This window comes from Mirounga leonina, unplaced genomic scaffold, assembly GCF_011800145.1.
Source record: "Mirounga leonina isolate KUSES-001 unplaced genomic scaffold, KU_Mleo_1.0 Mir_91, whole genome shotgun sequence".
Classification (NCBI taxonomy): Eukaryota; Metazoa; Chordata; class Mammalia; order Carnivora; family Phocidae; genus Mirounga; species Mirounga leonina.
Genome location: NW_023270839.1, coordinates 12632894 through 12656415, shown reverse-complemented (window position 1 = coordinate 12656415; position 23522 = coordinate 12632894). Strand labels below are relative to the sequence as shown.

The 23522-nt window shown below is 39.2% G+C and overlaps 1 protein-coding gene and 1 long non-coding RNA gene across 2 annotated transcripts in view; one reads left to right on the top strand and one right to left on the bottom strand.

Moving 5' to 3' along the window:
* Positions 1 to 23522, bottom strand: part of LOC118003456 — a 115162-nt gene that overhangs the window by 17199 nt on the left and 74441 nt on the right. The window lies entirely within an intron of this gene.
* Positions 6768 to 23522, top strand: part of ZNF770 (zinc finger protein 770) — a 97819-nt gene continuing 81064 nt past the window's right edge. Inside the window, exon 1 of the mRNA XM_034994534.1 lies at positions 6768 to 6787. The gene's annotated coding sequence lies outside the window, so the exon portion shown is untranslated. The remainder of the gene's footprint in view (positions 6788 to 23522) is intronic.

Here is a 23522-nt window from a genome sequence, read left to right as displayed (position 1 = left end):
GAGATTTAACTGTAATGTGGATACATTTTGGACTGGATGTTAACCAATTGAATAAGGTGTGTGTGTTTAAGCATAAAAGCTGACTGTATTTGTCTTTTCTGATATGAGCATGCAAAACCTTTTATTTTCATAATCAGGGCCAAATGTATTTTGTACTCTGAACTTGAACCAGAACTCAAAAGGGGAATGAAAGAGCATTATCCATGCAAGCAATAGATTTGAGGCAAGTTTTAATTGAAAAAAAAAAAAAAAATCCCACCATCTATTCATTTTTAAAGCATGAGCTGCATTCAACACATAAATCCTTCATTATTCATACATGGAAGTATGTGTTTAATGATTAAGTCTCTAAGGATTTATTTGATAGAATAATCTAAATGTCTTTTTTTAAAAAGGCAAATGAAACGTGGTTTTTAATTTTTTAAAGGACAAGTTACAAAGCATGCAAAAATATAACACAGACTCTTAGTTTTTAAAACTATATCTGCAATTTGCCTATCCACTGGTTTGTTCATCTGGATATCAGTAACATACAGACTTGATCTAATAATGGCTAATTATGCAGTTGTTTATCAGCTCATTTGAAACATTTTGAGATTCAGTCTAGCTCAGCAAATTACTGTGCTTAAGGCAGTTCTGTATTCTAGAAAATTATAACATCCCCAGAAGGCAAAGAATTAATAATAAAAATCCTCTTTTGTAAAAGATTATCATTGCAGAGCAAATGGAGCAGATCTTCCCTATCCTACTGCATTTAATATTCTCATTTTTTCCCTGAAACTTTGATGGAGAGGCAATGAGAATATCTCTGTTTTATTAACTTATTAAGAGGCACATTTATAGAACTCGTGCACTATATTGATTCCTAAAGCTGCAATGCTGCTAAGAGCCAATAATCACAGAAGAGCAGGATGATTCAATTTGTTAGCCCAGAATGTTTCTGAAACTCAGTAGAGCCCACATTTTCACCCAGTTCAGAGAGCCTGGTTATTTAACTTCTCTGATCCTCCATTTTTTCATCTGTAAGACAGCGGTAAGAGCCAAAGGCAGCCTCTGGATGTTGTGAGGTGTGAATGAGACAATGCGTGGAATGCACCTAATACAATGCCTGTCTCCAGTAAATAATGTTAGTTTTAGTTATTATGGCTACGATGGTCATTACTTCTTGTGGTGCAGGACTCAAATAAGATGTATGCATTTAATTAGCCATTTGCCTCAGTAGTCATGCAACTTTTCAATCTCAATATCTTTATATCAGCTGAAAGTTTAACAGGACCTTACCGCTCCAGCACTTTTTAGCCCAAAATTACCTCACCAAGCCAACATCCAACCAGTCAGAATGGGTGGGATACGATGATCTGAGATAAATCACCTACACAAGAGTTTGGAATCATTCCAACTTCATAGCAGTTGGACTTGACAACATAGTATTTTAAAAAGCACTTCGGGTTGCTTCTATTGAACTACACCAAATAGTTTTGAACTTTTTCTTCATGATTCAGATTTTGTCATAGATTTCTGCCACCTTCATTTCCTTCACATTGGATCATTGCATCATATTTTAAGAAGGAAAAAAATCTTTAAAAACTATCCAGAAGCCTTAGCTGGAACATATGAGACTATTTGCTTTATAGCATTATTTGCACAGAATATATGTAATCAACTTCATTTATTTTGTCGACCAGGACTACTTTTTGACTTCCTGGTAAAATGTAGTGTGCTACCTTTAGTTTATAAATATGCCTGAAGCCTCCCTCTCCCTCTTTCCTTCTCTCCCACCCTCCCTCCTTCCCTCTCTATCTCCATATATATGTACATACACAAATTTATATATGTGTATGTGTATATATATGTGTGTGTATATATGTATACATACACAAACTATATCTTCATTTGTATATTTGAGGAGTTCAGTTAATGAGTGCTTCTCAAAAACCGGTATCCTAAAGCTAAACTTGGGGGCTGATGGTGGCTCAATTTCCCCTTGCAATTCTTGGCTTCTAGATATCTCTGCCTCTCTTGGTTTGGGAAAACAACTCATGTTGCAGAGCATTTCAACTTAAGGACAATGAACATACTATTAAGCTTTTTTCTTTTCCTTTTTTTTTTTTTTTTTGCCCTGAAATGCGAAAAGCAAACTATCCAAATAGTAGAGACTAACTATACAAGTTAGCTATTCTTCACCTCACTCTATAGCCAGTGCCTGATTTTTTCTGATTTTAAAACATGCAAGCAACTTTCCTTAACTTTAAAAACACCCAGGAAAAGCCTCTTCCCCTTGATTATTCCTCCAGCATTCCTACGGGAAAGTGAAATCCATTCCTAGGGGAAAGTAATCGGTTACATATGTAGAAGAGTAAAATGCAACCGAACAGAGGAAAAGTCCACGCAGGGTGCAGAGGCCAACAGCTGTAACAAGCAGAGTCCTGCTGGAAAGCAGTGAGCCGGGAATGTGTTTCTGCTGTGTAGACTCCCAGGACCTCAGCATGCGGGAGCAGAAAGTTTTGCACCCCTTTCATCGGGGAAACTGTTAAATGGGCTCTGTGTCTCTCTCTACTTACTACCGGGATGGTTTAGAAAAAGCTAACCTGGAAAGGGCAAGGTGTCTTTCACCGAAGGTTTCCAGAATCCAGTCAAACCCCTTGCCCCGGGCCGGGAAAGCACCTCCTTTCATCGCACCCATCACAAGCCCGTGCTGGTGCTGTTTCTGCTGTTTCGTCTCTCCATGTTCAGCCTGCTGGAATCGCCATAAGTCACCTGGAAGTTAGGTGATGAGCAGCCTGTGTTGTGGTAAGAATTAAACACCACTCACGGAGCATCTGTGGCCTCTGCCCCCTCGTGGGCCAGGCAGGAGTCACCTTGGCCGAGAGACAAAATGCAGAAACTGTCATGGTGCTGCCTGCGTTCGCTCAGGCTGGGGGAGTAAATGGAAATTTTCACTTTCCGGCTGCATGTGTTGATCCCGCAGCAGCCATATTATGGAATTTCAATTCTTCCACCTCCCTTGAGGAACTAATTTATTCTCATCCTGGCAGGATCTCGAAAAGAGTTTGTAGAGTCTCGCCGTAGTACCGTAATGCAGAAGGCAGAGTGACGTTTTTAATAGAAACATAACAGCTCTTAAATTTCATTTGCAACATCGTCAGTAGACTAAGTGCATGTTGGGCATATTAAGAAGAGGTTTGGGGAATTTGATGCTCCTTCGTCTTGGGCTGAAGTCAATACAGATGTGACAAGTCCGCTGAATGACAATCATTGATTGGCAAGAACGTACAAATAACTAACCATCCTCTTTATCTAAAAGGAACGTATTTTCTTCCACACTAGAGCCCTAAGTTATGCGGGACACTGTTCATCGTAAACACCCTAAGAATCCGTTATTTAATTCACACACCTTTTGGATCATTGAAAGAATCAGCAGAATTAGGAAATTATTTTCTGACAACTTATATGGCAGGGTGAAGAGTGGTCAATTTAAAATATATGAAAAAAATAGGCATTTCTGGAATGTGGTGTTTACCACACCTATACTTTTAACCAGATTGACAGTATGTAGCATGAGTGGTTTAATTTTCTTTAGCACAGTACAAATTCTCTGCATTTTTTCTAATTACCACTTCCTACAAGTCAGCTTGAATAGGAACAGACTCACTTGGTTCAGTTCAATTTCCACAGCTTGACAAGCATTGATATCAAAATTAATTCTAAAATGAAACTTCATAAAAGAAAATCCTATTTGACAAAAGAACTGTTGGGCTTGAATCACAGTTGCATTTGCATTGCGGAGTCCCATTTTTGTTTTTATTGTATATGAAATAATGCTGAGGGAGAGATTGTATACCCAGAGAGAGTTCATTTGAGGCATCCTGATGGTATCTGCCATATGCAAGTAAAGCAGAAGCCGTTTTTATGACATCTTCAGAACTTGAAGATTGAATTACAGTTTCAGTAATCATCAGCTCCCTTTCTCCAGTGTCACTTTTTGGCAATATATTGCATAGAAAAGACTTATGGTTCCAGTTTTATAAGCTTGCAATAAAAATATAACAACTGTTGTATTAAATTATTTAAGTTGTAAACCATTGTGAAAAAGGAGAAAAAGTTTTACCGACACAGAGGCTGAAAAACTGATTATAATGGAGAGCAAAATGTATTGTGCTGATTATTCCCAAGTTTTCCCCTAGTTTAGCGTATTGTAAATCTTCAAGATCTCCTTCAAATCAAGGTTTGGGTATTTGTTGATTATTTAGAACTGGCAATGGCGAGAGAAAAACAGAGTCTGTGCAGTTCCCGGTCACCAATTTATTTTAGCAGAGCTATGAGCACAAATAAAGTCCAAAAAAAAGGTAACAGAGAGAGACTTAAGGTTAAGTAAAAGATGCTAACTGAAAGAAACCTAAATATGAAATGATCACATTCCTTCAGAGCAACATAGACCCTAGATATTGTCTCATCTTTCTAGAATGTTTTTCTGATGTTATACTGGTTTTATGGGCACTCAGTACCTCTATTTCTAGTGTGCTACATACACTATTCTGCTGCTGTGTACAAAAGTACTAGGCTAAGGTGTTTTCTCCACTATTCCTCTATATGTCTCCTAGGTCTTCCCTTCCCATGCCAGGCTTCCAGAACTTTCTGTCCACCACTGCCTCCTTTCCCTTGCATTTCTAGGCCCCACCTAGGAATCTGGGACCATTCTCTGGCTTGATCAGAATGTTGGCATCCCATGCCGCTGCACGCCCACATTCCCTCTCTGCCTAAACAGTTGCTGGATATTTAAACACAGCTCAGATCAGTCATACACACACACCTCCAGACCACCTGGAAGCCAAAGGATATCCCCTTGACTAAATCATCAGATTTTATTTCTCTAAAGGAAATTAGAACAAGGAAGCCCCATATGTCCACCTGGGAAATCAAACCACACAGAGGATGCACAATAACTATGAGTTAGTTGATCCATGAGTGGTGTTCATAACAGTAATTCTGGCTGTTACAGATGTTTTCTCCCTCTCACCTAGACTCAGCAGCAAACTGGCCATATTCTCACTTTGATGGCGGTGATAATAATAAAAATAATATAACTTATATGTGCCAGGCACTACAGGTTAATTTATTTAATCCTCATATCCCAAATGACATAAGTATTATTCTAATTCTACAGAGGAAGGCATTTAAGTCTTACTCAAAAATCACATAACTACAAAGTATCAGAATCATGATTCAAATTAAGCACATGGCATTGATATGCTTACCAACTATACTATACTTTACTATCATGGGAATAATTCCATCTCTAGGTCACCATCATAAGAGGAAAGAGTAGGATTACAAATAAGTGTGGAAGACCGGGTATTCCTCTCTGGTGTCTACTATCCTCTCATTTGTTATACATTTGTGGTGTGCAGGTAATGCATCAGAATCTACCTGTGGTCTGAGGACATAAAATGTAGGGTTACTGCTTCCATTATCCATGGGAAAGGAAAACCAGGTAAACGAGGGCAGTTCAGCATGATGCTGCAATTGAAATGTATACAAGGTACTGTGATAGCACTGGGGAAAAAAGAAAGCCCAAGGAATTCAATGCTTTTACTTGTCGACAGCCTATCTCCAGGAGATTAGTAGATCCTCTAAGGGAGAATCCAGAATAGCTTCATCCTCAACTAAGAAGTTTTATAAAAGTGACTGTCGGCTTCCCCTTCCCTGGACTAAGAAGGAAAACACTTGGTTAGGTCATCTCCATGCATTTACTTGGAATCAGCGGCTCTTTTTTTTTCCTTCCACACCTAGAGCTTTATGAGCCAGGAGCACTCAGATCAATTTGGAGCAATTCGTGTCAGCAGTCCGGAATTGGACAATAACTCTCTTGGGCCACTTCCCTGACGTCTGGAATCCATGAAGGTACATTGCTTGGTTTAATTAGAACCTCCTACACCTCCACTTTCAACTTCACAGCAATGAGACTTGAAATTAAGTAGCCACGGATATATGGATAACTAGAAACAAATAGTTTCCTTGGCCTCCCTAACAGATGATTTACATCATCAGGACATTCCACCAATTGGGCTGGCTTCACTGCATGGACATGGCCCAGTAGTAGAGAACCACACTATTTCTTCCACAAATCCAGAGGGTACCACGAGCTCCCTCTGAGAATACTCCAGAAAGTACTAGATATTTCCCATTCTCTATATTATTAAGAACCATGAACTTGAGTTCATAGTAGAGCAGTCAGTATGGGTACTAGTCACTATGTTTAGCTTCCCAGATGTATAGTTTTATAGAAAAGCCGGAAATTGAAAATGCCCTAGTAAAGGAAAGGAAAAACTTTATAAATGATCTAGGATAGCTAAAATCCCTTTTCTTTTATCCCAGGTAACCAAAGTTCTTCCTCTTCTACCTAAAAATGGCAAATATCTTTGTAATCAAAGTCTGTTAATTTTTCTACAGGGCAAAAACAGGATGTTTGGCCCCTGGCAACAAAATCTGTGGGACTACAACTAGAAAAATCTTAAGAACAGGTTGCCTGACTCACCTTGAATAAAGAAAGCTGTTAGGAGCTTCTGACAGACTGAGGGCTGAAGAGAAGAAGATCTTTAGAGAGTTTCTTGGACTAGTGGGATGAGATCAGGTAGCCAAAGATCAGGGCATCTGTACTCCCCAGCACATCACTATGGATGCCCTGGTTGGGATTAAAAGCTTCCTAAAGACTATGAGCAAGTGAAGGATACTCATCTAACCCAAGAACTGCAGAGAACAGTATTTCTTCGGGAAAGCCTTCTGTCTGGTAAGGACCTGGACCCAGAGTTTTTATGTAATAAAAGATAAGAATGTTATAACTTGTACTTTAGAAAAGACCTGAAAGGCAAACAAAGAAAGGAGATGCACATACATATGATCTCTAGAAAAGAAATATTTCTACAGTTTATCCTACAAAGAAAAGAATATATAACAGCTTGGGGCAACCAATCAGAGATCAACTGGTTCGGTTTGCCAGAAAGTGTCACACAGAGATAAATGTTCTATAACTGGTTGCAGCAAGCCTTGCAGACAGCAATTACGATTGCTTACCATAGGAGATTATAAATATGGACATATCTATGAATAATAACTAAGATTGCTGATAATGCAGTAACTTTTCACCTTACATATTCCCTCAGCCTGTAAGGGATAACGTCTCTGAATACAAGGGACAATGAATCCATGCAAGGCACTCAGTTGAAAGTACTGGTTTGTTTCACATCAGCTGTCAAATAGGCCTCTTGAAACTACTATAAGTATTGGAAACAGTGACCTGAGGGTGAAAGGCTCATAGCCCAGGAACTGATCCCTTGAGCCATCCAGATCTCAATCCCTGACGATTTTGATTAATCCATGTTGACAAACCAGATTTGGATCAATAGAAATTATCTGTAACAAGAAACTAATTGTGTATTTAGTAAGTTTAGTGCAATTTTTGGTGGCTTTAAATTTATATGGAAAAGACCTTATTGACTTTTGAAATCAAAATTCATACCATTTTAAGGTAATATTGGCTTGGGTTATAATAAATTACAGTGTTCTACTTTCTCTCTTGGGTAATGGATGATCTGAAGGCATCTAATCTGTTTACTCTTAGCCTATGAATATTCTTTAATTGTTATTTATGGAGACTTCAGATCTATTTACATAATGTAAAAAAAGCACAGAACATGTACCTCTTATGCTACTTTCATATACCATCCCTGTTTAAATGAAGCATCAAATCACAGCCAATTTCAAGCCACGTTACAATCTCAGCTCAAATTATGCAGTGGCTTAGAATAGTAAAAAGATGTCCCTAAAGTTGCATAATCTTCAAGATACAGGAGACCTCAGGTGTTAGAGAGCTGCTGAGAGGCAAAGTAGATGAACCAATGAACCAGTGTTGAATTTATATTGTACTTTTCACACAGGAAGATTATCTAGGCCTTCAGTACACCTATACGTGAATCCATGTGTGACGTCTAACTCTTTTCACTTAATTTCCTTATGGACCATTTTTCTGGAAAGGAAGATGGGAAATTTTAGCCAGCCACAAATGGACTGAGACCCACCAATCTCATTTCACATTGAGCAGGTGTCCCAGACAGGGTTTGAAACCAAGCTACAAAGGTGAAACAAAGAAAATGCTATTAGAGCTAAACAGATGGCCCTTCATAGAAGCTGTGTCATCAGCTGAAACTGGGTTTGTCTTAGTGTCTAGGAGCAAGCCTTGCCTCGTAATTCCTTGCAATTTAATGTTATTAAAATCCTCTTCTTAGCAGAAACTGCTAACATACCTAATAGAAGGAACTTGCTAATCATTCTACCCTCAAAGAGGAGAAAAGTCCAAAGGCCAGGACTTGAGGTCACAGATCTATGAGGGAAGGCTGCAAGGTCCGTACTTTATCAAATGCAGGAACTATAAGAAGGCTTCACCTCTTAAACAGGTTGCTCTTTTTGAGGCCAAAAACAGAATTGCTCGACCATTCTCGGCCTTAAATGGATAAAAACCCCTTTGAATATTCACTAGTATCCTCTAGCATACCTGCATCAGTTATATTAAGGATTTTAAGCAGACTATTAGTGTTTGTTCTGAAGAGTTGTACCTCTGTACCAAGCACATGTAGGGCATTAGGTGAAAGGGTAAAGAGCCCTTGTTTAATAGAATTTACATGCTGTGTGACTCTAAATTGTTCAGCTGCCTGATAGAATTTTTATAAAGCCTAAAATAAATATCCATAAATTTAACAGATATGCAGGAGAACTAAAAAGCTGCTTGTTTTATTTCTTCAAAGGTCACACTTTTTTCCTGTGACATAACAGTAAATAGCATGATAAAATGCCTTCAATGTATCATAAATTATGGAAAATAACCATTGACTTTTCAGGATAGTTTGGGATATAAATACTTTGAGATTAATGTTGTAAATGCTTTACAAATGCAAGCAAGAAATACTGCCAAACTCATAATTGTGCAAATAAATCATAAATATGATATAAATTAAAAATTAGAAGGATGTTAGTCACACTTAACAGAATGGCTCTAGAATAGTCCAGTTTACTCATAAAACACATTGGGTTGAAATTATATAAATTTGAAAACCATTAACAGTGGACCCAGGACTACTATTCATATATTGGAAAATCTGTTTGATTTGTCCTCTGTGTGTCTCCAGACTATAAATCATCTGGTTCAAGGGCCCCACCTTATAAATTCAAATAATCTCTCAGCCTACTAATATATTTACCAACTATCCTAGTATCATTTAAAAGAAATAATGAAGTAGACTTTAAGAAGATACAATAGCAGTATCCTAGGCCCTCTTCAAGACTATTTATCTATTCTTCAATCTACGTCTCAATTCCTCTGTGTCATCTACGTATAGCATATTTCCAGTTGAATTTTCCTTAACATCTTGAACTCATAAACCAGGAGTAAGCAATCTATGATCTATAGCCAACTCTGGGCCAGCTGCCTGTTTTTGTAAATAAAGTTTATTGAAACTCACCTACACCTATTGTCTATGACTTTCTCTACCCTACAGTGATAGAGTTGAATAGTAGCAGCAGAGACCATACAGCCCACAAAGCAAAAAATATTTACTATCTGGCCCTTTACAGAAAAAATTCATCAACCCATTATAAACACAAAGAGAACTTAGGGTCTTTTCCCAAAACATGGGGGTCTCCTCACAGTTCCTACAATTTGGAGGCATATGATGATATGTTCACATTATCGCATACCCTCCATTCTAGTTACATATTACTGCATAACAGAATACTCCAAAACTTAATGACTTAAAACAACCACCATTGTTTTATATCTCATGATTTTGTGGATCAAAAACTTGGACAATTCTCAACTGAGCAATTGTTCTGTTCCATGTGGCATTCATGAGAGGCACTCGCTGGAATTTAGCTGGCCACTGGCTTGTCTGGTGGACTCAGGAGAGTCAGGGCCTCTCCACGTGACCACTTCAGTAGGGTGGTTGAACTTCTTACATAGCAAATCAGGATTCCAAGGTATTCATCTTCCAGTCTTCTTAAAGGCTAGCTCCAGAACTGGCACAGCATCCCTTCTTCTTCAGGGCAGCCCAGATTCACGGGGAAAGGAAATACACCCCACCTCTCAGAGAGAAGAATGTCAAAGAGTTGGTGGCCACCTTTAATCTCCCTCCTAACTTCTCTCTTTGCCTCAAATCTTTTTCCAAACTCTGGTCAGATAGTCCTAAAAGACCAATTTCATGATGTCTCTTTCCTTCCCAGAAGCCTAAAATGGCTTTCTCTTGCCTATTTGGTTTAAACTCCCCTCCCTAGTTTTAAAAACCTATTATGTAATAGGGTTCTGCTGTAACAATATTACATCATTTTGTATTAGTCTCTTCGCTGATCACTAGCCTGTTTGCTCTTATAAATATTCCTGACTTTGATTTACTCCATTCTGCATGATAGGGAGATTGACCCCTGCATTTTTTTCCATAGGCTCCTTGTCAGCTTCTATCTGGACTTGGTCCATGGGAGACATTGCTAGTTGATGGAGCAGGGGGACAGACAGGAAGAAGCCAGGTAGTTCCCGTCTTCTCTCTGCTTCATGTAGATCTCTAGTAGCAACTGCATTTGTATTTCTCCATTGTTCCAGCACCTACTGGTTAGGCCTTCTCAAGTTCTGTCCTCCGCTGGGTGGCCTGGTCTCCGAGCTCCAGAAATTCTATCTTCTCCCTTGTTCTTCCACCCCAAGTGTTGCTGGCAGCTTCCTGAACTTGCTCATCTTTAATGGCCACACTGTCTCCTGTTGGTCATCTCAGGTCATCACCTGTAAAATCAGTTCCCTGTATTAAACTTCTTCTGTGTTAAATACTTAAAGTGGTTTCTAGTCTCCTGATCAGACCCCAAGAGATATAGTCCTCAACACAAAGCATCCACCCAAAGCAGGACAATTTCCTAGCTGGTCTTCTACCCGCCATGTTCCTGTCACTATATTTTTGGCTTGGACAACTGGCCTCATTCTTCAAAGACAGCTCAAGCTCTTTCTTCCTCAGAAAGCCTTTCAACATCACTCTAGGATTTGATCCTCCAACTCCACCGTTCCTGGGTGACTTCCAATGTGTACATCTTCCCAGTTTGCTGTTTGTTGAGAATGCTTCTGCTGGTCCCTCGTCCCCAGAGTTCCCAGCACAATGCCAGTGCACAGTCAGCACTCAATACATATTGCCCTGATTCATTGGCTTTAACTTATAACCTATTTGTTGACTATAATATCTTCTAGGTCTAATTTCTATTAGGCATCAAGGCTAAGACAATTTGCACTCCTGAATGGCATCCCAACTGAATTTAGGAGTGCTCTTCTGTTCAGTGTTACTATTACCTTTCACCAGCCTGGATGAACATATTATAATGGACAGAGAGAGACAGAGGCATTTGGGGGTGGGGGAAGGACACAAGCTATAACTCAATGTTGTATATGAAGTAGATACCAAATAAACATTAAATGAAAAGGATAGGGGCCCCTGGGTGGCTCAGTCGGTTAAGCAGCTGCCTTCGGCTCAGGTGATGATCCCAGGGTCCTGGGATCGAGCCCCGCATCGGGCTCCCTGCTCAGCGGGAAGTCTGTTTCTCCCTCTCCCACTCCCCCTGCTTGTGTTCCTGCTCTCGCTATCTCTCTGTCAAATAAATAAATAAAATCTTTAAAAAAAAAAATGAAAAGGATAAACCTATATCATGACTGATGGATTTGTGTGGAGAAGCAATGAATGGAAATTTTAAACATGGCACAGTCCTTTGGACCCTTTCATAAAGTACAGTTAATTCTGGTACTAAAGAGCAAGTATAATTTACATCTCTTCAAATAAAATCATATTAAAGGGGAGAAAGTGCCACAGGAAGTAGGTATAATTAGTTAAGATTCAATCTCTAAACTATGTCCACATTTCTTTTTTTTTTTTTTTTTTAAGATTTTATTTATTTGCAAGAGAGAGAATGAGAGACAGAGAGCATGAGAGGGAGGAGGGTCAGAGGGAGAAGCAGAGGGAGCCCGATGCGGGACTCGATCCTGGGACTCCAGGATCATGACCTGAGCCGAAGGCAGTCGCTTAACCAACTGAGCCACCCAGGCGCCCCTATGTCCCACATTTCTTAAACCCCAAGTATTTTATTTTGTTTCTCTGGTTCCGTAAGAGCACCGGAAATATAAAAGGTATTCAATAAATATCTTAATTGTTTGAAGCTACTTACTTGCTGTGCTAGTGTTCTATATACTATAAAACCTAATTAAATAAATGATGTTCCTGCCTTCTAGTTGCAAAATTGTCTTATAAAAGAGACTACTTTAGGCAAAATTGTTTCATTTGGCAGTTCTATTTTGCCAAATAAATTACAAACATGCAAGCTTGCTGTAAAATTTACTACTTTAGGACCAAAAAAAGTGTATCCACTTTAGACCAGAACATGGCCCAGTTTGAGTTCTTAAGATCTGGCATTACCTAATTCAGCTTCTGGTACTCCAGGATGACATCAGAAGGAGCCCCACTTTCTCTCGCAAAAAAGTCTTATGGCTGGTTAATTTTGAAAATGAATTTCTCTCCCACTGCTATTTGTAACCGCAGAGACAGTCTTTTGAATGCTTTACAAAAAAGGCCTCAAGCCTCCTCGTGTTTCACCTTTTCATTGCACTGACGATCATTTGGAGGGCAGACTTGTTCCAGACAGCTTTAATTAAACTGTACCAAGGACGCAGATAGATGTCAATGGAAATGATCCATAACATGAGGCTAAGCATGTATTTAACAGTGTTCCATCCAGTTCAATCACCTTCTAGCATTTCAGTGGCTTTATATTCATGTAGCAAAGACTGAATGTGTGTATTTTTTTTTAAGCCATCCCATTAGTGACCATATGCCTGGGCTTCAATGGATAGAAGAACTGTCTGCAATCTGCCAGGGATTTAGGGACATCAATAATTTGTGAATAGTCATGTTGGTACTGGTCGAAGGGTTAAGTGCTCTGCACACCAGGGGCACCTCTTTTGGGATTTGAACTCTTAGTTGACTGTTAGGAACCTTATCCCCTGTGAGGTTCCTACTACATGCTGCTAGTCAGATGCATACAGCTGTATGTAGCTGGGAAGCATTATTAGCTCTGGGATTTAAAGATCTGTGTTAAGTACTAATAAAATGGTATCTTTGAGTTAAAAAGCAGGGAGAGTATATTGTAGCAACCTCAAGGAGGTTTTCATGTTCCATATTAAGCTTATGGTCTTTCCTTTTTCTTCTTCTTTCATACATTCCTTGTGAATAAATAGCACAGCATCCCTTTGAGAAAGAGTTTATATTTGATATTTGTTCCTACAACTTGCTGGTAGGTTAGGTTGCATCAGCCTAAGTGGAAAAATAAATGTCTCCTTAAAATAAGAGAAATTGTGTCACAGAAAGCTTTTCTTCCAATTCCCCTACCCAGAGGGTGAGAAACAGGTAATGTGAATGATTTTTGAAACTGAGCTCATTTTAATGGTCTTGCATGAAAATTTCTCAAATATGGTTGTTTTAATACCAACAGCAACAGAAATCATATAAAATTTTTTGTTTCGGGTGCTAGCCTGTAACTTCATGTATACTTAACCCTTGTTGGATTTGCTCACTATTGTGGCCCCTGAACTTGGCACACAGACTGTACTTAATAAATGCTTGCTGGATGAAGGATGGATGGAAGAAAGCAAGGCAAAAGGGAAGGAAACACTTGGGAAAACAGTTCGTCAGTCTGACCTGCATGTAAGTTGTTCTCTAACATTTTCTGGAAGCTGTTTTGGATCTGGGAATGGACGTTTAGCAATAAAACATGTTTCAACAGTTTTAATGGATATGGATTTCAGAGCTAACTTACGTTATTATGACCTCTTAATAATAGTAGCACTTAGTTTCCTTGTTGGGTAAACGATAGGAATAATTACGTTGTGATGACAGGTTTCCATCAGATTATGTTTTTTCTACCACATATCTAGACGTGATTTTGTTTTAATATAACTGAATACTCCCACAGTAGGTGTATTGTGGTTTCATTAAGGAGGATAATGATTATTAAGCAAAGGGATCTTTAGTCTTTGTCTCTTTGAATATCTAACTGATCTTAAAGATAGTTTGTCTAGTTTGCAGTTGCTATTCTATGTGTGTTTGTTTCCAGTAATTTCAGCCTTCTTACCCTGGAGTAGTTTTACCCATCCCTTAATTGTCCCTAGCTGATGTCTAGAAGGTCTTTTTAAACTTCTTAACTGCACAATGAGGCCTCAGTGGACACCTAGATTGTGTCTGCTTGGGAAAATGCCAAGCACTAATGAGTATTTTGTTTAATGTAATGGAAACTGAAAGTGCACGGCTTCTTCCTTGACTGATCAATGCCCACTTCTGTTGTTTGAATGTATCTATACATTCTGAATTCTAGAAGAAAGGTCACAGAGGGCAGAGCACTTAGTGTCTGCCCAGGAAGGACTCGAAGAGTCAGAATAGTGTTTATATGGGGCTCAGTAGGTAGAAAGCACTTGAGTTAGCACTTCGCTCCTCCTCTTCTATGTTCAGATATGCCATCATTTCTTTCAAACCCATAATCTTAAACTTTTCCATGTTAATTTTCAAGTTTTACATTAATTTAAGAAAATAACAATAAGGAAATAAATTATGTTGTTAAATGCCAGGCCAGGCAATACACACATCTATATGATTATTTCATCATTGTTTTATTATTATAAAAAAATTGGCATATGTTTAGGTTATTGCTTGCTTTTTTCCAAATTCGAATCCAATGTGTCCAACAAAATTTTAAATAAATAATTAAAAACTATCTCTTAGTTACATTAAAAGTCAGATTTGCTGGAAAACCAAACCGTAAGCAATTCAGTAGGCCAATATGATCAAGTATGTTTGAGTGAAGAATAATGATTTCCATGTGGTACTAATGTTCTGCACACAACTAAGTGGAAAGTGTAGGGAGTGTTTCTGAGATTTCATTGCACCTTATCTGGTTGAATAGATACAGAGCTCCCTTTGGTAGTATTTATAATTTATAGCCTACTTGAATGTGCTAGATAATTTTCAAAAATAAAGATTTCAAGCCATTTCAAAACTTAAAAGAGATTTACCTCTCATCTAAAGCTTCCTAGGTTTAGAGATTTCATAAAAGTTCTGTGAGGATGTTAAGAAAAGATGGGATTTGAATGTGGGGAGTGGAAATAATCTAATTCCTCAACTTTGAGTGTAATGACTCATTTTCTCTTTATTTATTTCCAAGCCATCGTCTTGCTTCAATCATACTATCTCATGCCTTTGGAGACTCTGGAACTATGCAAGCCTCCCCAAATTAGAGTTTATCAAAGAAACCTTGCCTGACCCTTAATAACTGTTACTATACCGAAACACTGTGATACCTTAACTAGGTTGCTTATTACACTAAGCATGGAGTCCTTTGACCCTTAAGGTTCAATATCGATCAGCCCTACTTCTGTCAATACTGCCTCTTGTGTCAAAAATTTTCAATGTGGAATAAATTCAGGAATGGATAGTCTTTTTAACCGACAGACATTCCAAATATTTAATTCTTACGCATTCTAATTTCTATCCAGTTAAATAATTTGCTTATTTCCTCTGTACTCTTAATTAATGATTGGAGATTGGGCATCATTGTGAGTATATCATGAAATGTCATTACAATAAGAAAGTTAGCTATAAATGATCCTTATATGAGGTACAGGACTCACATAAAAATCTTAACTGATAAAATGTTACCCTAAAGGAGACTTAAAGCAAATGCACCACAAATTCAACAAAAGTGGCTGAGCTGTTTTTTAACCCTGAGATCATGGCAGGGAAAAGGAATATTCAAGTGCTTGCTTTGCCCTTGGATAGTGCAATAGCAGGTTCATTTTTCTTAAGCTGTGGTATTTTTCAGATTGTCAAATGTGTATCAAAGAGTTATTCTCTTGGCAAGTTTTATGAATTTCAGTTCCATTTTCTTGACAATTTAAAATTCAATTATCCAATTATAACTAAAGGTCATTAGTCTAATGTGGCAACTTCGTGATTGTTTTAGTTACATGAGAATTTCTCAGTTTAGAGAAGAAATTCTCCCATAGGAGAAATTTTTATTGTACTTAGAAGTTGGATGATATTTGAAAATATTTTTGTTTTCTTCTTGTGCTTTTATTATTTATTGATAAAAACATATACTTAATATTTATCCCAATCCCATATTTATAATGTACAGTATCTCATGCTTCTCTTCTATGATTAACATTACCAAACTAACAGCAAATGATAATGCTGATTTTTATCATCATTAGATTTTTGTCTTAAATGTTTCTTTAGGGTTGGTTTCCTGTGTTTTATTTTAAGTAACTTCAACCTGAACATCACTTCAAGACCTAGGGAAAGGCATTTTCATGTCAATCATGTTACAAGTAGAATTTCTGCTAAGATTACAAACCAGAAAAGACCTAATATTTTAACATTAGTTCCATTTGGTCTGATAATGGAGAACTCCTCAAGCAAAACATACTACAGAACCAGACACAATGGATTCTCACTGGCTGTCAGACCTGTACAAGATACAAGAATCTTTATCCCTATCCCACCCCCAAAGAAATTGACTTTGCAGTGTAGATAAATGTATTCAACAGCTATTGATTGTGCACCTGCTCTGTGCAAGGTCAACAGTGAAAACTCATCATTTTTCTGTCTTTGCATTTTAGAGTTCCAGACATTGCTGGAAGCAGACAAGATGTTACCCACATTGGTTCTGGGACCCATGACCCATTTACCCCAAGGAGAAATTATCCATGTGGCAGGTTGGCTTAGCACCTATACCACCAAACAAACATTCCACCATTCTGCTTGAGGAGCAAGCTTTTACACTAACTGTCCTCAGCACCATTCTGAAATGTCTTTGTCTTACTGTGCAAAGCTGGCCTAAGGATTTTAATACTGAAGTTCACAGTTAAGTGGTAAGACCCCAAAGAAACTGTTCTACCTAAGTATAAACATGTGTTTTGCTTCAAAGTTCAAAAATATTTCCAATTAACACAAATTCCCTGAACTGTTAGCTTCCTGCTACAGCTCTGTAAGTCAGCTTCTTCTGAGCCATTTGAAATGTAAATGGACTGATTTTTCTGATTGTGGTTTACCAATTATGTCAGCACTATCATTTCTTGTCCACTGACCAGAGAAATTGTAGCTATGGATGAGAATTGTATCTGGTATTCTATATGGCTTCTCTTGTCGACTCACTTTTAAGGTCCAGCATTTGGCAGGGAATGTTCTTTCCTATATCACAGATTGTTGTATTCATCCACTATTGTGCTAAGCACACATTTTGCCCAGATTATTTCATTTAATCCTCACAGAGATCCTCAAAAGTGCAAAGAGATTAAAATGACTTGGACAGGGTCATTACAAACTAAAGAACCAGAACTTGAACCAAGGTCATCTGATACCAGAGCTCTTGCTTTTAATCACTTCCTTTAGACTCTTTCTCTAAGAATTGTCTTTCCATAATTAAAATTAGATCATAAATTTTTAAAAAATCTGTTAGAATTCACAGTGAATTCTAAGAACATAAAAACTAACTTGATCAAAATGGAAGCTTTTTATTAGTGTCCCACAGATAGAGGTAGACATGAGAGGCATATACATTTACTTCTAATTTACAAGTTGGTATGCAGGAGCAGAAAATTTGGTGATGAAAGACTCTTTCTGCCTTTGTAGACATTTAGCCCATTCTTCCATCACCTAATTGTTCAGACGAATAATTTAGCTTTAGCTTTCCCACCGTAGTCAAAAGGTTCTGCACAGCTATTTGAGTATATGTGATGAGGACTATTTTGAATAAAGGGTGAATGTGACTTTCATTTTTCCCTGTGATATATAAACATGAGTCAGTAAAGGTTCCTCTTGAAATTTCTCTAAGGAATGGCATGCATTTCCAATTAATCTCATAACTTGTCTTTAACTATTTGGCCATGTTCCATAATTGATAGATGTTATTTTAATTCAGATACAAAAAAAAAGGGAGGGAAAGAGAGAATGGTCAGGCCAGAGAATGGGATATACATCAGCTTTTGGACACATTCTATTCATGCAGTCAATCAGTGTTTTTGAGACCCCAACACACTTTGGCTGATCTCTGTGAGTGATCCTATTGTCAGTTCTTAACAAAATTGCAAAAATGACTTGCCCTAAAAGATCCATCAAATTGGTGGCAAAGCTTGCTCAGGGTCTAAGACATCCAGGCTACCACTCACCTTTCAAGGGTGGGCATCAGTGGAAAATCACTTAAGCCTCTAGAAAAGATGGTTTTTAAGGAGAAATTTGACTGATGGAACCTGGTGGACCAGGAGAGAAGAGACACTTGAAGTCTGGGTGAAGGTGTGCAATGAATGTAAAAAAAACAGATCACAGCAGAAAGTAAAGAAATGTTGAGAGAATAAAAAGAAGAACACATTTGCCTTCACTATCGCTTACATGCTGGCACCCAAATCCCTTCACACAGCACTCAAGGTCCTCCACAAGTTGACGCCAACCCTCTCTGTAAGACTCCTCCACCAGCATTCTCCCTGTGTGTGGGGTGTTTTTTTTTAAGATTTTATTTATTTATTTTACAGAGAGAGACACAGCGAGAGAGGGAACACAAGCAGGGGGAGTGGGAGAGGGAGAAGCAGGCTTCCCAGGGAGCAAGGAACCTGACACGGGGCTCGATCCCAGGACTCTGGGATCATGACCTGAGCCGAAGGCAGATGCCCAATGACTGAGCCACCCAGGTACCTCTCCCTGTGTTTTCTGTCCCGCCATCACATTGTGGGCTTTTTCCTAGACACAGCACACTTACCCACGTGAGTGCCCTTGATTATGTTTCCTCCTCTGCCCCCACTGCATCTGCCTGGCAAAGTCTTACTCAGGTGTTGAGCCTCTAAATACCACTCTCTTTTCATGAAACCTTGGTAAACTCCTCTCCCCCACCTCCACTCACCACCCCCAACAAGCAGAAATAACTGCCTTCTCCCTGAGTCTCTCGAGTTCTTTCAGTATCTTCCGTGTCATGTTGACATTTGCTACAGGTCAAAAAGCCTATCTCGTTCATCTCCATATACCCAAGGGCATAGTCAGCATTTAATACATTTTTATTGATATGTGTTGCTTCTGTATGTCCAGGCTGGTTTCCACTCCCTGGCTCCGCCCTGATACCCCTCCTAATAATAATGATGATAACTAGCATTTGTAAAATACTCCACAAATTGCCAAGCACCTTCGAATCTTAGTTTTCTAGGATTGCCATAACAAAATATCCTAGACTGGGTGTCTCAGCAGAAATTTGTTTTCTTACAGCTCTGGAGGCTAGAAGTCCAAGATCAAGGTGTTAGCAGGTTGGTTTCCTCTGAGGCCTCTCTCCTTGGCCTGCAGATGGTCATCTCTTTCTATAAATGCACCAGTCATATTGGATTAAGGCCTGCCCATATGACTTCATTTTACCTTCATTAACTCTTTAAAGGCCCTATTTCCAAATGCAGGTGTATTCTAAGGTATTGAAGGTTAAGACTTCGACATATGCAAGGGGCAGGAGTGGGGGACACAATTCCCAGCCCACACCAATATCCATGATCTCATTTATCCCCTCAAGTTGTAGCTAAGCCACTCTGTACCTCTGCACTGTTTTGTGAGCTTTGAAAGACAGCTCTTCTATGCCTGGCCTTACTCCTTCAAGGCTTCCCCAGTCTAGACCTCAAGTCTATTTATTTTGGAAACGGGCTTTGTTCCTTAATGAGTGAATAAAAGCAATACTTCAAAATTCTAGCATTTCTTACTGAGTTTAAACTGTCAAAAGCCAAGCCCTAATGTCAGTATAAGAAGAAAATAGAAACACTGCCTCTTTTCTAGCACTGAGAACCCAGGAAAACAATGTAATACTTTGGGGGGAGTTTTGTAGTTAGTAAAACACTGAGTAAGGGATTTAAAGGTGCATGTATTAGCCACTTCAACGGAACAAATGCTGGCCTTGTTAAGAAGGGAGTCAGGTATTGCTACCTAATATATCAGCCTACATTCTGACCCTGGGACCTGTGAAACACCCAACACATGAATGGCTCCTTTCATGTGAAGAAAAGTGCTCTTTTCAAAAGGGTCTTAATCTCAGGCCAAAGAAAGGAGTATTTTGCCTTCTACAGTCTGTTGACTAGGAGTCTTTTTAGAATCCCGCAAATTTCCCGTGTTTCTGGGTTAGTCAGGTGTGAGCAGGGGATTCTTAGGCGGTAAGAAGACACTGTTCTGCAGATCTCAGCCATTTCTGTCTCCTCCCTCATAAATCATTCTCATGCTGTGAAAGAAAAAGTGGTCACATGCAACCCAATGCATTTCAGCACTGCATTTGAGCTCCAGGTGGGCGATGTGGTGCATGCGGCATTGACTGTGACCTGGATGTGGAGCCTGGATCTGGGCCAACCTCAGACCTACCTATCTTCAGAAGGGCAGTCACTATCCCCGTCCTCTTTTCACTCATGTGTTGGAAAGTGGGGAAATAAGGGTGCCTGGGTGGCTCAATTGGTTAAGCACCTGACTCTTGATTTCGGCTCAGGTCATGATCTCAGGGTCATGAGATTGAGCCCCACATTGGGCTCTGTGCTGAGTATGGAATCTGCTTAAGATTCTCTCTCTCCCTCTCCCTCTGTCCCTCTCCCCACTCACGCTTTCAAAGAAAGAAAGAAAGAAAAAGAGAGAGGAAGGAAGGAAGGAAGGAAGGAAGGAAGGAAGGAAGGAAGGAGGAAGAAAAAGAAAAGTGGGGAAATAATAGAGGTTCAAGACATGTCATAAGATAATTCCTCTCCAGGGGCGCCTGGGTGGCTCAGTCGGTTAAGCGTCTGCCTTTGGCTCAGGTCGTGATCCCAGGGTCTTGGGAATGAGCCCTGCATCGGGCTCCCTGCTCTGTGGGGAGTCTGCTTCTCCCTCTCCCACTCCCCCGATCATGCTTTCTCTTGCTCTCTCTCTCTCTCAAATAAATAAAATCTTTAAAAAAAAAGATAATTCCTCTCCAGTCAAGAATTATCTCCTTTCCTTTTATGAGGTGGAAAAAATTGAAGTCATCCCTATGAGAAAGATAGTTTTTGAAATGCTTTGGGGAGAGTGAGAGGCTGCTGACTCTGTCCTGCCCAAGCCACTGTTTCTTTTTTCTCTCTTCTCTTCTCCCTGTCACATCCTCAGGCTTTTAACAGAAACATTTTAGGTGCGCCTGGGTGGCTCAGTTGGTTAAGCGACTGCCTTCGGCTCAGGTCATGATCCTGGAGTCCCAGGATCGAGTCCCGCATCGGGCTCCCTGCTCGGCAGGGAGTCTGCTTCTCCCTCTGACCCTCCTCCCTCTCATGCTCTCTGTCTCTCATTCTCTCTCTCTCAAATAAATAAATAAAATCTTTAAAAAAAAAACAGAAACATTTTATATCAACATTGTGATTTGACTTATGTGTGTAAATAAATGCAAATAGCTATTAAATGCTCAGGAAATAGCATAACCATCTTTTTACACAATTTGTGCTAGTGAGTGTTTTTCATTATAGTTTCCCATATCTGCTGCCAAAAAAGCAGTTCCCAGAGATCTTTGTGGCAACATATGTATCCAGATCATGATTGCAAGAAACCCGGGACACTGTATGGAGGGGAATGCCATTAAGATTTGAAACTTAAGAAATTTTTTTTTTTTTAAGATTTTTACTTATTTATCTGAGAGAGAATGAGAGACAGAGAGCACGAGAGGGAAGAGGGTCAGAGGGAGAAGCAGACCCCCAGCCGAGCAGGGAGCCCGATGTGGGACTCGATCCAGGGACTCCAGGATCATGACCTGAGCCGAAGGCAGTTGCTTAACCAACTGAGCCACCCAGGCGCCCGAAACTTAAGAAATTTTTGCCATTAGGTGATCAATATTTAACTAGCAAGGTTTTGATCTTGGAGTACACAAATATATATTTGATTTTTGTTTCTAGAATCTTTTTAAGAATATATGTGGACTAATTTTATTGTTTCCTTGATTTCCTCAACCGTGCCCTCTTGCCAGAAGAATTTAGGATGTAGTGATTGTGTCAGAATTAGGCTATGCTGATGACTATTCCAGCACCCTAAAAACAAAGGTATGTTAGAAGCTTCTTGCAGTACACAAATCAAGTTGTAAGCAGTTACGGGAAAATGAGCATTTTTATAAATGAGTCTTAATTTCCCTCTCGCTTATGTGTATCTGGCTATGAAAATACCTCTCAGTACTTTTTTTCCCGGGCCTATGTGGTGTGTGTGCACATCTGCCTACTAGGTCTCATCCTCGCTCCCGTCTCCCTCAAGAGCTCTCCCTGCCCTTCATCTAGTTGTTGGGAAGTGAGACAGATGGACAGATCGGGCTGAGTGAGTAGAGCTTGTAGATAGCAGAAACAGACTTACTCGCTTTGATGCTGGTTTCTAGCGAGTCCTGACCATACACATGGCTGAGTTGCCATAAAGCCAGCTAAGCCAATCGCACCAAATAGGTTAAAAGATGACATGGAAAGATTTTAAGCAGGAATGATTTCATTCTTTCCTCTCACCAGTTACATGGGTAGCTGGTTCATGCACTGATTTGTTATACCACATAGGACTGGCTCACAGGCCCTGGCAGTTTTCTGAAGTCTTGATGGTGTAGGAAACTGCCTCCTGGGAATGTGCAGAGAAGAGAGGGCAGAGCTCCTCTCCTTCAAGGACACTCTCTTCAATCCATTGTCTCCTATCTGTGTGCAATAGTCTAGTCTCAAAATACAGTGATTGAATAAAATTTTATTTCAGATAATGAATGCATTGATTTAATAAAGGGTTTGGACTACATGGTATTATAGTTCCCTAAATGAACACTGAAATCCTAAAATGAGAAAACTTACCATTGGTCCCAGTTAAATCATAGCCACATCTTTTAAACTGAATACCCTAATAAGATACCAACCCATTTGATACTTAAAAAAAAAAAAAAAGATCTGTTATCTTATATAAGTGCTTAACGTTTTCCAGCTATTTTCAAGCCACCTGTTTTTCCTATCATAAGTACATCTGGCTTCAGGCAAACAGATTATAGCCATGGACAACTGACTAATTTATGGTGTTTTTATATTTTCATGTTTTTGGCAGACTAATCCAGTTTGATATATTAACCTAGCTTTCAGAGATGAAATCTTGCACTCTTGCAACCCTTTTACTTTGTTCTCTTCCAAACTCTAGAATATTTTTGCCATGTCCTAAAGTTTAATTAGAAAACAGAGGCAGGGAGAGTGAACCGCACCCTAATGTTCTGCCCATCTAGTGCCCTTTCTAGCTGACTCCCTAAAAGGAATTGCGTATCTATGTACCCAATGTTGGTGGTGAAAGATCTTTGTATTTTTGATCATTCATTATCCCTAAGTTCATTGGGCACATTGGCACTTGTGTTTGCACCCTAGTTTGAGAACTGCATTTTTGTCCAAATGTAATGGGAGTTTGGTAGGTCAAACCAAA